Raw genomic sequence first — 12,103 nt, forward strand, 5'->3', positions numbered from 1 at the left:
ATAATTTTACCTTCCCATGCGGTCCTGAAGAGCTCACACTAGTTACCAGGGTCCTGTAGGCAAGACCTGGGCGGCCAAGAGACCTAGCTGGGCCCCAGAAAGGACTGGACCATTGCGCCTCACCCACTCGGACTGCTGCACCACTGGAGGGATGAGGCCCAGCTTCTCATTTGGATTTCTTCAGCTGCTGTTTTATTGCCAGCTGATCACAAGGCACATGTGAGCGTATAGGTATGTATTTAATGCAATACAGCAGGGTGGGAGAACGAGGGCCAAACTAAGCTGTGTCCTGCCTCCTCCCCCTTTGCATTTTTCTGATTGCAGATGCTCTTTGTGCAGCAAGAAAATTGGTAGGGGCCGTGGTCTCTGTGACCCTCTCCATGCAATACAGACACATAATAACATGGCCAACTAGCACCACTTTGAAAATGTGATCACTACTCCTGCCCTATTTTGATTGACAACCCTATGGATGGCATAAATGGAGTCCAGGAAGAAGGGGGACATAGGAGAAGGCCAGAGTGAGGGATTGAGTGGCAGTACTGGGTTTTGTAGTGGAGGAGAGTAAGGAAGGTTCAGTGGCAGTGTTGGGTTTTATTTGAGTGGGACGTGGGACTCCAGGGGTTTTCATTGGTGGGAAGGCTGTGGTGGTGCAGTAACTTTCTATGGCAGGGGAGGACCCATAATTTTCTTTTGTTTTTTCCCTTTATTTTTTTTTTCAGTGTGATGTTTATTTAATTTTTATGAAATGAATCAAAATAAACATTAAAGAAAACTAATGAAATAACAGAAAAGAGCAAACAACAACAACAACAAAATAAGCTCCAAGGGCTCACAAACCTAGTTGCTGCTTTGAAAACCTGACACGCTTCTCGGGTGCTGACTCTCTGTCAGGCTCTCAAGGAAAGTCTGGAATCGTGAGCCCTTGGGCCACTGCCGAGGAGCGGCAGTGGCAGGAGAATCAACCCAACAAGAGACAAGGCAGAACGCAGACGGTCAGATACAACCAGGACTGGAACAGCCGGACTGAAGCTGCAGCTGAGGCAGAGCAAGCTGGAACAGGCAGGGCAGGAAACAGCAGAATAATCCAGGAAACCAGCAGGGTTAACAGGTAGGCAGTAATCAGTAGAATAATCCAGGAAACCAGCAGGGTCAAAGGCAGGCAGTAATCAAGAGAAAAAAAACAGAACCAAACAGAGTCTTGGGCAGGCAGGAATCAAGAGAACAATCCAGGAAAACAAGTAGGGTCAAGCTGACAAAGAAAGCTTTCAGGGCAGGAACCGCAACAGACCAACAGGGACAAGAACTTCACCGAAGACCTCTGTTGCCAAGGCAAAGTAGAAAGTTTCCAGGTGGTTAATAAAGCCCATCAGCAGCTGAGGCTCAAGCTGCAGAAATCTCAAGGCAGCTAAGGGTGAGGCTAGCTGACAAACCTCAAACCAAGTCTGGAGGGCTAGAATATCTGGACCGGACTGGAATGAAAGTCTGGAATGTGTAGGGAGACAGCAAGACAGTCTATGGCAGCCACCAATTCTGGCCACCAGAGGGAGAGGTGAGCACAGCCAAGGAAAACAGTCACAGTTGTGACACTCTCTCGACGCCCCGGAGCTTCCGGCACCGTGTGTCGAAGGAGAACGATGACGGTGCTTCTTTGCCTTCGCTCGACACCTGTCATTGAGACTCCTCGGTACCAATGAGAAGGACATGGAATCCTCACGTCTCGGGGCCGTTTCCGACGAAGGTCAGTCCCGGGGGGCCTGTATAACAGGAGGCCTCGAGGCAGGTGGAGACCCACTCGATGCCTCACTGCTCCCAGCGCGAGTTGGTCTCTCAGCAGCCATTACCTCTCCTCCCGACGCCGATGCTCCTTTCGATGTTGATGCCGACGTCGAAGGACCGAACCGAGCCCCAAAAAGTTTTTCTCATTGGGCCTCTCGAGACGCTTGGGTCAGTTTCTTCATACGAAGACACAGACTACAAGCAGCTGGGCTATGGTCGGGCCCAAGGCACAGGATACACCAGGCGTGGGTATCTGTACCTGAGATGGTCCGGTTGCACCGAGTACAGCGTTTGAAGCCGCTGGGTGTCTTCGATGACATGGAAGGGAAAATGGCCTCGGCGAAATCAAAAGATGCGATTGTGCCTGATAAAAGAAAAAGGGCACAAAAAATAAGGGAATAACCCGGTCGCGACAAAAAAACAAAGGAAGCTTGAAAGGGAATAAAACTAAATACACTACAGATAACTTCTTTTTTTTTTTATGACAATAAAATAAAATAAAGAAAAAATTAGGAGAAAAAACTCGAAGATTCTTTCCTGGGCCTGAGAGGAGCGCAGAAAAAAAACTACCACACCTCAACGTGAAGAAAAGAAAACTGAGGGGACATGCTCGCGCGACAGGTGGGAAGTCATCTGCACATGCGCAGTATGGGCTGCTCGCGCGCCACAAGACTCTGGCAAAACTTTTATTTTTGCAGGGGAAAAATTTGCTGTTTCCTGGGCCGACGCGGACGTCGACCCACTTGTGAGAATAAGCAGCCTGCTTGTCCTCGGAGAAACACCATTATATTGTTATAGTCTGATAATGTCCATCTATTAAACTTGCCCAAAAGTTTAATATACTAACTTTAAAAGACTGAGCCCTTTGTCCTGCTATTCTTCTTTTCCCATGTCTGGCTGTTGTTGCTCCTCCATACCTCAGATACCATGCCTATATCCATTCTACTGGCCTTTTATTTTCTGATTCCCACCCCCTTCTCCTTATTGGTTTATTTGTGCCTCTCCCCTCCTCCCTGCCAGTTTTCAGTTCTTCTAGCCACCTTCAGCCTCTGCGGAGCCTAGCAGTGGAAACTCCTTTCTGCTACCTAACTGTAGCTTGTGTGATGTGTGTAGTGTATCATAGGGGACGGTCACGGGGCACCGGAGAAGGAAAGCTGTGGGATTGCTAGTGGGCGACCTCAGAGTCAGTTTGCATTTTCTGAGCAGTTCTGCCCTGGTGATTGTTTACAGGTTATGACGACTAATCCCAAACCAAACAAGACATTAAAGTCTATCTGCACCAGCCTGTTCCAGTCCGTCGGATCCAGCTTCTTCCAGCTTGTTCCTGACCTTCTGTCCAGCCAGTCCCAGTCCATCTGATCCAGCTTCTCCCTGCTCGTTCCAGTCCATCTGCACCAGCCTGTTCCAGTCCGTCGGATCCAGCTTTTTCCTGCCTGTTCCAGCCACCTACTCCAGCCCGCCTAATCCAGCTTGCTCCAGCCCGCCTGATCCAGCTCCCCATGCTCGTCCCAGTCCATCTGCTCCAGCCTCCGTCGGATCCAGCTCTTCCTGCTCGTCCCAGTCCATCTGCTCCAGCCTACGTCGGATCCAGCTCTCCCTGCTTGTTCCAGCCACCTGCTCCTGCTGTTCCAGCCCACCTAATCCAGCTTGCTCCAGTCAGCCTGATCCAGCCCTCCAGCCATCTGCTCCTGCTGTTCCAGCCCGCCTAATACTGCTTGCTCCAGTCAGCCTGATCCAGCTTCTCCAGCTTTCTCTTGCTCGTTCCAGTCCATCTGCACCAGCTTGCTCCAGCCCGCCTAATCCAGCTTCCAGTCCATCCGCACCAGCTTGCTCCACCCCACCTGATCCAGCTTCTCCTGCTCATTCCAGTCCATCTACACCAGCCTGTTCCAGCCCGCCTGATCAGCTTCTCCCTGCCTGCTGCCTGCCCCAGCTGTTCTAGCCCATTTGATCGAACTTATCCAGCCTGCCTGATCCAGCTTGTTCCAGCTTGTCCAACTTGCCTGCTCACTCACTCCCTACCTCTCTCACTACCTATGGCCCCCATTCACATTCTGTTCCTCACCCTATCCCTCCCCAATCTCTTCCCCCTCCCTCTACTCTATACCACACGAACTCACTACCCATCCCCCCCGTCCTGTTCAATACTGCAATACCCTACCTACCCCTATCCCCCACCACCTCACCATCCCTATTGTCCTCCTCCTCCTTCCTAGCTCTCAACCTCCAACACCTCCTTCCTGCCATGAACCCTTCCCCATTCCTCCTCAGCGCATCCCACCTTTGGCGCCCTACCTCCCCCACCCTTCTCCGCTCTCTCTTGCTCCTCCTGCTCTCCGCGGGAGACATCAATCCCAACCCAGGTCCACCACACATGTCCTCGTCTCATCTATGCAAACGTTCCCACGATATCTCCAATCTCATCTCCATTCCCCTCCTCCCCCCTTCCTCCCTCCCCTTCTCGTGTGCCCTGTGGAATGCCCACTCAATCTGCAACAAACTTACCTTCACCCATGATCTCTTCATCTCCCTTTCCCTCCATCTGCTCGCCCTAACCGAAATCTGGCTCACCCCCGACGACTCTGCCTCAGTCGCAGCCCTCTGCCACAGAGGCTACCTTTTCTCCCATTCGCCCCGCACAGCTAGCCGCGGTGGCGGTGTTGGCCTACTACATTCGCCCTCCTGCAGTTTTCAACCCCTCCTCCTACCACAGTCTCACTGCTTCTCATCCTTTAAAGTCCATTCCATCCGTCTATTCTACCCGCTACCACTCCGAGTTGCAGTCATCTACCGCCCCCCTGATAAGTCCCTCCCTTCCTTCCTTACTGACTTCGATGCCTGGCTCTCCGTTTTTCTTGAGCCCTCATCCCCATCCCTCATTCTTGGTGACTTCAACATACACACGGATAACCCATCCGACTCATACACTTCTCAATTCCTTACCCTAACCTCCTCCTTCAACCTCCAACTGAGCTCCACCACCCCTACTCACAAATCTGGTCACTGTCTTGATCTCGTCCTCTCTTCTACCTGCTCGCCCTCTAATCTCTGCGTCTCTGCTCTTCCCATTTCTGACCATCACCTGATCACATTCACACTTCATCACCCTCCCCCTCAGTCCCGCCCAACACTAACCACTACCTCCAGGAATCTCCAGGCTGTTGACCCCCCCACCTTATCCGCTACTATCTCTGATCTCCTCCCGTCCATCACGTCCTCTGAGTCTGTTGACAAGGCTGTTTCCAATTACAATGCCACTCTCTCCTACGCCCTTGACACCCTTGCACCATCTGTTTCCCGTCCCACAAGGCGCACTAATCCCCAGCCCTGGCTTAACCCTTGCACCCGTTACCTTCGCTCCTGCTCCCGATCGGCTGAACGCCTATGGAGGAAATCCCGCACCCATACTGACTTCATTCACTACAAATTCATGCTATCCTCCTTCCAGTCCTCCCTATTCCTCGCCCTCATCGTCTCTTCGCCACCCTCAACTCCCTCCTCAAAGTGCCCTCCGCTCCCCCCCCCCCCCCCCACTCTCTCCTCAATCACTGGCCGACTACTTCCGCGACAAGGTCCAGAAGATCAACCTCGAATTCACCACTAAACCTTTTCCTCCTCTTCATCCTATCACTCACTCCCTCAACCAATCAACCCAGGCCTCCTTCTCTTTTCCTGATATCACCGAAGAGGAAACTGCCCATCTTCTCTCCTCGAAATGCACCACCTGTTCCTCAGACCCCATCCCCACCAACTTACTTATCACCATCTCTCCTACTATCACCCCCCCCCAATCTGTCATATCCTCAACCTCTCTCTCTCCACCGCAACTGTCCCTGACACCTTCAAGCATGCTGTAGTCACACCTCTCCTCAAAAAACCTTCGCTTGACCCTACCTGTCCCTCCAACTACCGCCCCATCTCCCTCCTACCCTTCCTCTCCAAAATACTTGAACGTGCCATTCACAGCCGTTGCATTGATTTTCTCGCCTCTCATACCATCCTCGATCCGCTTCAATCTGGCTTTCGCCCACTTTACTCGACAGAAACGGCACTATCCAAAGTCTGTAATGACCTGTTCCTCGCCAAATCCAAAGGTCATTACTCCATCCTCATTCTCCTCGACCTATCCACCGCTTTTGACACTGTCAATCACGACTTACTTCTTGACACTCTGTCCTCTTTTGGGTTCCAGGGCTCTGTCCTCTCCTGGTTCTCCTCTTATCTCTCCCATCGTACTTTCAGAGTACACTCTCATGGTTCTTCCTCCACCCCTATCCCGCTCTCTGTTGGAGTCCCTCAGGGTTCTGTCCTTGGACCCCTTCTTTTCTCTATCTACACCTCTTCCCTGGGCTCCCTGATCTCGTCTCATGGCTTCCAGTATCATCTTTATGCTGACGACACCCAGCTTTATCTCTCCACACCTGACATCACTGTGGAAACCCAGGCCAAAGTAACGGCCTGCTTATCCGACATTGCTGCCTGGATGTACAACCGCCACCTGAAACTGAACATGGCCAAGACTGAACCTCTTGTCTTCCCACCCAAACCCACTTCTCCTCTACCTCCTCTCTCTATTTCGGTTGATAACACCCTCATCGTCCCCGTCTCATCTGCCCGCAACCTCGGTGTCATCTTCGACTCCTCCCTCTCCTTCTCTGCGCATATCCAGCAAATAGCCAATACCTGTCGCTTCTTCCTCTATAACATTAGCAAAATCCGCCCTTTCCTCTCTGAGCACACCACCCGAACTCTCATCCACTCTCTCGTTACCTCTCGCCTTGACTACTGCAACCTACTCCTCACTGGTCTCCCACTTAGCCACCTATCCCCCCTTCAGTCCGTTCAGAACTCTGCTGCACGTCTTATCTTCCGCCTGAACCGATACACTCATATCACCCCTCTCCTCAAGTCACTTCATTGGCTTCCGATCAGGTACCGCATTCAATTCAAGCTTCTGCTACTAACCTACAAATGTACTTGATCTGCAGCCCCTCCTTACCTCTCAACCCTCATCTCCCCTTACGTTCCTACCCGTAACCTTTGCTCTCAAGACAAATCCCTCCTTTCAGTACCCTTCTCCACCACTGCCAACTCCAGGCTCCGCCCTTTCTGCCTCGCCTCACCCCACGCGTGGAACAAACTCTCCGAGCCCATACGCCAGGCCCCCTCCCTGCCCATCTTCAAATCCCTGCTTAAAGCCCACCTCTTCAATGTCGCCTTCGGCACCTAACCTCTACACCTCTACCCAGGAAATCTTGACTGCCCCAACTTGACATTTCGTTCTTTAGATTGTAAGCTCCTTTGAGCAGGGACCGTCCTTCTTTGTGTATTTTGTACAGCGCTGCATAACCCTAGTAGCGCTCTAGAAATGTTAAGTAGTAGTAGTAAGTAGTACTATGGCAATGGTAATTTTCTAAAGAAAAAAAATCTGTGCTGAGGGTAACGGCAGGGAAGGATTTAAAGATTTTGGCACCCATAAGCAAGGCCATTTTCCAGAGAGTTCCCCAAGATTGTAGAGCCAAATGAACAGCAGAAGTGCCACAATGACACTCCTTTGAAGCAGCACATTCACATGGCCCTAAAGTAAGTGGGAACAGGCTCCTCTTTACCCTGCGTATTTGGTGCCTTCAAAATTTGGCATCCTAGGCAGTTGCCTATGTTGTCTGTTCCTGAGTCTTGCCAGTAGTACAAGCCTCCAATTTCCACTCCAGGAAGATCACAAGATCACCACTGGGTATGTGAGTCATGAACACAGTCCCCTTTTCTAATAGTGTTCTGGTCAGGTGCAAGAAATATAAATTTGCTTTTGAGAACCAGAAACCTTGTCCTGTCCCTGACAACTAGCTACTGATTAATAAATTATGTAGTGTGAATTGGATGCCTTTGAAGCAACCTCTGGTTTCTAACTGACTGAGCTAAACTTGAATAGTCTTAAATGCAAAATAAAATCTAGACCACTCTGCAGGTCCACTGAGCCACCTAGTTCTTACTGTCAACTTTCTGTTTTTATACTACATATTCTCCGAAGACAAACAGGCTCCAATATTCTCACAAGTGGGTGACACCGATCCGCATTGCCCAGTCCGACATTTTGCCAAAGTAAAAAACAGCTTTGTGGACCCGGCCCTGAGGCAACGTTAGGATTCGACATCGTCCTCGTCAGCACTGTGAGCCTTTGTGACATGCTTCAGGCAAAGGCCAAGAAGCATCATCATCGGTCACCCTTGACACATGGTTCCGGGAGCTCCCAGGCATCGAAGGATTCTACACACAAGAAGCATTGGTGCCAGGATGATCACTCTCCCTCCATACAGGAGGTGCTGATGCGCTTGTCTCCAAGCAGCTGAGATCCTGCTCCCGCATCGCCTCCAGCAGTTCTGCAACCTGCGCCTCAACTGTCATTCCAGCTTTTCCAGGCCTTGCTTCCTGAGCTGATGGATGGCCTTATGCAGCGGTGTGCATTGGTATCGTGGTGTGCCTGCCACACCTCCTGCTCTGGCAACATCTGGCCCTCAGCTTGCAGTTTGGCTTCCAGTGCTGGCGCTGCTTGCAGCCCAGGTGTTGACTGCCACCCAACTCGGTACCTCTTCAACGTCAGTGGAGGAAGCTTCACCGGAGTTGAGACGGGAGCCAGCTTCTCGATGCTGCTCTTGAGGACGTGGCTTCTCTGCATCCCATAAGGAGGTACTGTCCAACACTGAGGAGGAGCATTATGGGATTCAGAGGAAGATCCCAGACACTTTTCCTCAGATGAGTCTTATGGGATCCCCTCTGAACCCTCCCAACCACCTGAAAGGAGATGGTTTCTGCCGGAGAGCCTTTCATTCCCATATTTTGTTAAGGAAATGGCCGACTCCATTCCATTTCCTTTAGAGGTGGAGGATGAGCCCAGGGCCAAGATGCTTGAGGTCCTGGACTACACATCTCCTTCTAATGAATCTGTGACTGCCCCTCTCTATGAGGTACTCAAGGAAGTCCTCGTCAGGAACTGGGCGTCCCCTGTTGGTCCCTGTTGTGCCCAAGATTGACACCCAGTATCGGATCCACAGTGAACCTGGATTTGTTAGGCCTCAGTTGCCTCATGATTCCTTGGTGGTGGAGTCCGCTTTCAAAAGGGCCAGGAGTACTAGGGACTATGCCTCGGCGCCCCCAGGCAGAGAAGCTAGAACCATTGATTCTTTTGGGAGGAAGATGTACCAGTCTTCAATACTGATCTCCCGTATACTTTCTTACCAGCTCTTCATGAGTATTTACTTGAGAAACTCGGTGAGACAGTTGTCAGATTTGGTGGACATGCTCCCTCTGGAGCAAGCCAAGCCTTTTTGCCAGTTGGTAAAGCAGCAGAAGGCGTGTCGAAAGTGGTTGGCCAGGGGCACTTACTACACTTTGATGTGGCATCCATGATCTCTGCTCAAAGTATAGTGATGCGCAGACTTGGCTTCGAACATTCTGTTCAGCAGAGGTTGGTGGATGCCCCTTGCTGAGAGGATAACCTTTTTGGAGAGAAGGTTGAGAAGGTCGCTGACCAAATCAAGAAACACACTGATACCATCTCTTCTCTCTCCTGCCGGGCACCTTCTGCACCCACCTCCTCATATAGGAGGTTTTATGGCACGCTATGAAGCAGTCCCTACTACTATTCTAGGTGTAGGTACACTCCTGTGACTCAGGAACAAAAGAACAGGAGAAACCTCTATGATGAATCAACTCGATGCACAAGGAGTAGAGGCTGACCACAGACTAGACCAACTCAGGAGATAATGTTGATGAAAACACTTTATTGATTGTTCAAGGGACCCTCCTGTGGCTCATTAGCCTACTCAGGCTCAGTCCCAGCGCGCTCTTGCTTTGACGGGGACACACAGACGGTTTGAGCCTACCTCCCGGAGATGTGAGCGGACAATCTTTTCTCACTAACGTCCATGGTTCGTACCTTTCAGCAGGTCACAGCTTAGCAGATGTTGAGACTGTTGGACCACATGACTTCCACAGTGTACGTTACGCCCATGGCACGTCTTACGTGAGATCAGCTCAATGGACCCTGGCTTCTAAGTGGTATCAAGCCACAGGGAGTCTAGAAGATGTCATTCAAGTGTCTCCAGAGCTTGTACACTCTCTACAGTAGTGGACCATTCGATCCAATTTGACTATGGGACTGCCATTTCAAATTCCTCAGCCACAAAAAGTGCTGATGACGGATGCATATCTCCTGGGTTGGGGAGCTCATGTAGATGGGTTTCACACTCAAAGTTCCTGGTCCTCCTAGGAAACGAATCTTCAGATCAACCTCCTAGATCTTCGAGCAATCTGGAACGCTCTAAAGGCTTTCAGAGATTGGCTGTCTCATCAAATTATTCTTATTCAAACAGACGATCAGGTTGCAATGTATTACACCAACAAGGAGGGGGGCACTGGATCACGCCTTCTGTGTCAGGAGGCTGTCCGGATGTGGCACTGGGCTCGCCAACATGGCATGTTGCTTCAAGCCACCTATCTGGCGGGCGCAAACAACACCTGTCGGCTGAGCAGGATAATACAACTGCAAGAGTGGTCTCTCGATATGGGTGTAGCTCGCAAGGTTTTCTATGGGGAACCCCCCCTTGGTGGATCTTTTTGCCACTTAGATCAATCACAAGGCCCCTCAGTTCTGTTCTAGGCAGGGCTGGTCTTAGCAATTGTGGGGCCCTGTGCAGACCAGTTCGCTGAGGCCCCCCCCCCCAGTCCCACCTAGCCCTGCCCCCACCTAACCCTGCCCCTTGTTGACAAGATATGTTTTAAACATTTTCTTTTATTTCAAATAAAGACAAATCAAGCAAAACTTGTATACAAAACTAATTCAAGCATGAAAAATGCTATACTCGGAAACCTTTGGGTTTAAAAAGCAAAACCATGTGCATGTAAGGATTGGATAAATGAATTAAAATGAATCCCCTTAATATGTAATACTTGGTAGCAATAATGAAACAGTGATTGAATATTTAGATAGTAAGTAGCCTGAGCCAACAGATTTATTTTCCACTGAACATAATTAACTTTGTATGAACTTGGCTGCTAATAGTGTGCTGAACTGGACAATGTTGGCACATTTAGCTACACCCTTTTACCAGTAATCATTGAAAATATTGCACCAGTACAGGAGAAGAAAAAAAAACCTTTTTTTTCCATTATAAATAATTTCTGGAAGCTGTTACAGCTCCAGTCTACCCAAAATGACACATACCAAATTAGAATACAGACTCTGCATGCAGCACAATACAAGAAACAGAAAGAAACACATTCTATACATTGCAAAATAAGACAGCAGATGTAAATTCTCAAATTGGACATATTCCAAACACTAAAATGAAAATAACAGGATTTTTTCTACCTTTATTGTCTTGTGACTTTGTTTTTCTGATCATGTTGGTCCCAGTTTCTGATTCTGCTGCTCTCTAACTTAGGGGGGCAACTGAGAGGGTAAAAACTGTACAAAAGTCATGGGCGTTGTTCAAAAATACCATCCTGGAGGCCCAGGCCAAACATTCCGCGATTTAGAAAAGAAAGACGGAAGTCCAAAAGACAGCCGGCATGGTTGAAAAGTGAGGTGAAGGAAGCTATTAGGGCTACAAGAAACGCCTTCAGAAAATGGAAGAAGGAACCGTCTGAAAATAACAAGAAGCAGCATACGGAGTGTCAAAGCAAATCAAGGCGCAGATAAGGAAGGCCAAGAGGGATTATGAAAAAAAGATAGCATTAGAGGCAAAAAAAACATAGCAAAATTTTTTTTCGGTATATTAAAAGCAGGAAGCCGGCAAAAGAATCGTTTGGGCCGCTGGATGACCGAGGGGTAAAAGGGGCGATCAAGGAAGATAGAGACGTAGTGGAAGATTTGGGTGGGATACCGGTGTCGGAAATGGTATTTCAAGCGGACGAGTCGGAGAAACTTACTGACTTCACGGTAAACCTGGAGGACGTAATGGGGCAGTTCAGCAAACTGAAGAGTAGCAAATCTCCTGGACCGAATGGTATTCATCCTAGAGTACTGATAGAACTGAAAAATTAGCTTGTGGAGCTACTGTTAGTGATATGCAATTTATCCTTAAAATTGAGCGTGGTACCGGAAGATTGGAGGGTGGCCAATGTAACGCCGATTTTTAAAAAAGGTTCCAGGGGAGATCCAGGAAATTATAGACCGGTGAGTCTGCGTTCGGTGCCGGGGAAAATGGTAGAGGCTATTATTAAAAACAAAATTACAGAGCACATCCAAGGACACGGATTACTGAGACCAAGTCAGCACGGCTTTTGTGTGGGGAAATTTTGCCTGACCAATTTACTTCAATTCTTT

This window comes from Microcaecilia unicolor, chromosome 6, assembly GCF_901765095.1.
Source record: "Microcaecilia unicolor chromosome 6, aMicUni1.1, whole genome shotgun sequence".
Classification (NCBI taxonomy): domain Eukaryota; kingdom Metazoa; phylum Chordata; class Amphibia; order Gymnophiona; family Siphonopidae; genus Microcaecilia; species Microcaecilia unicolor.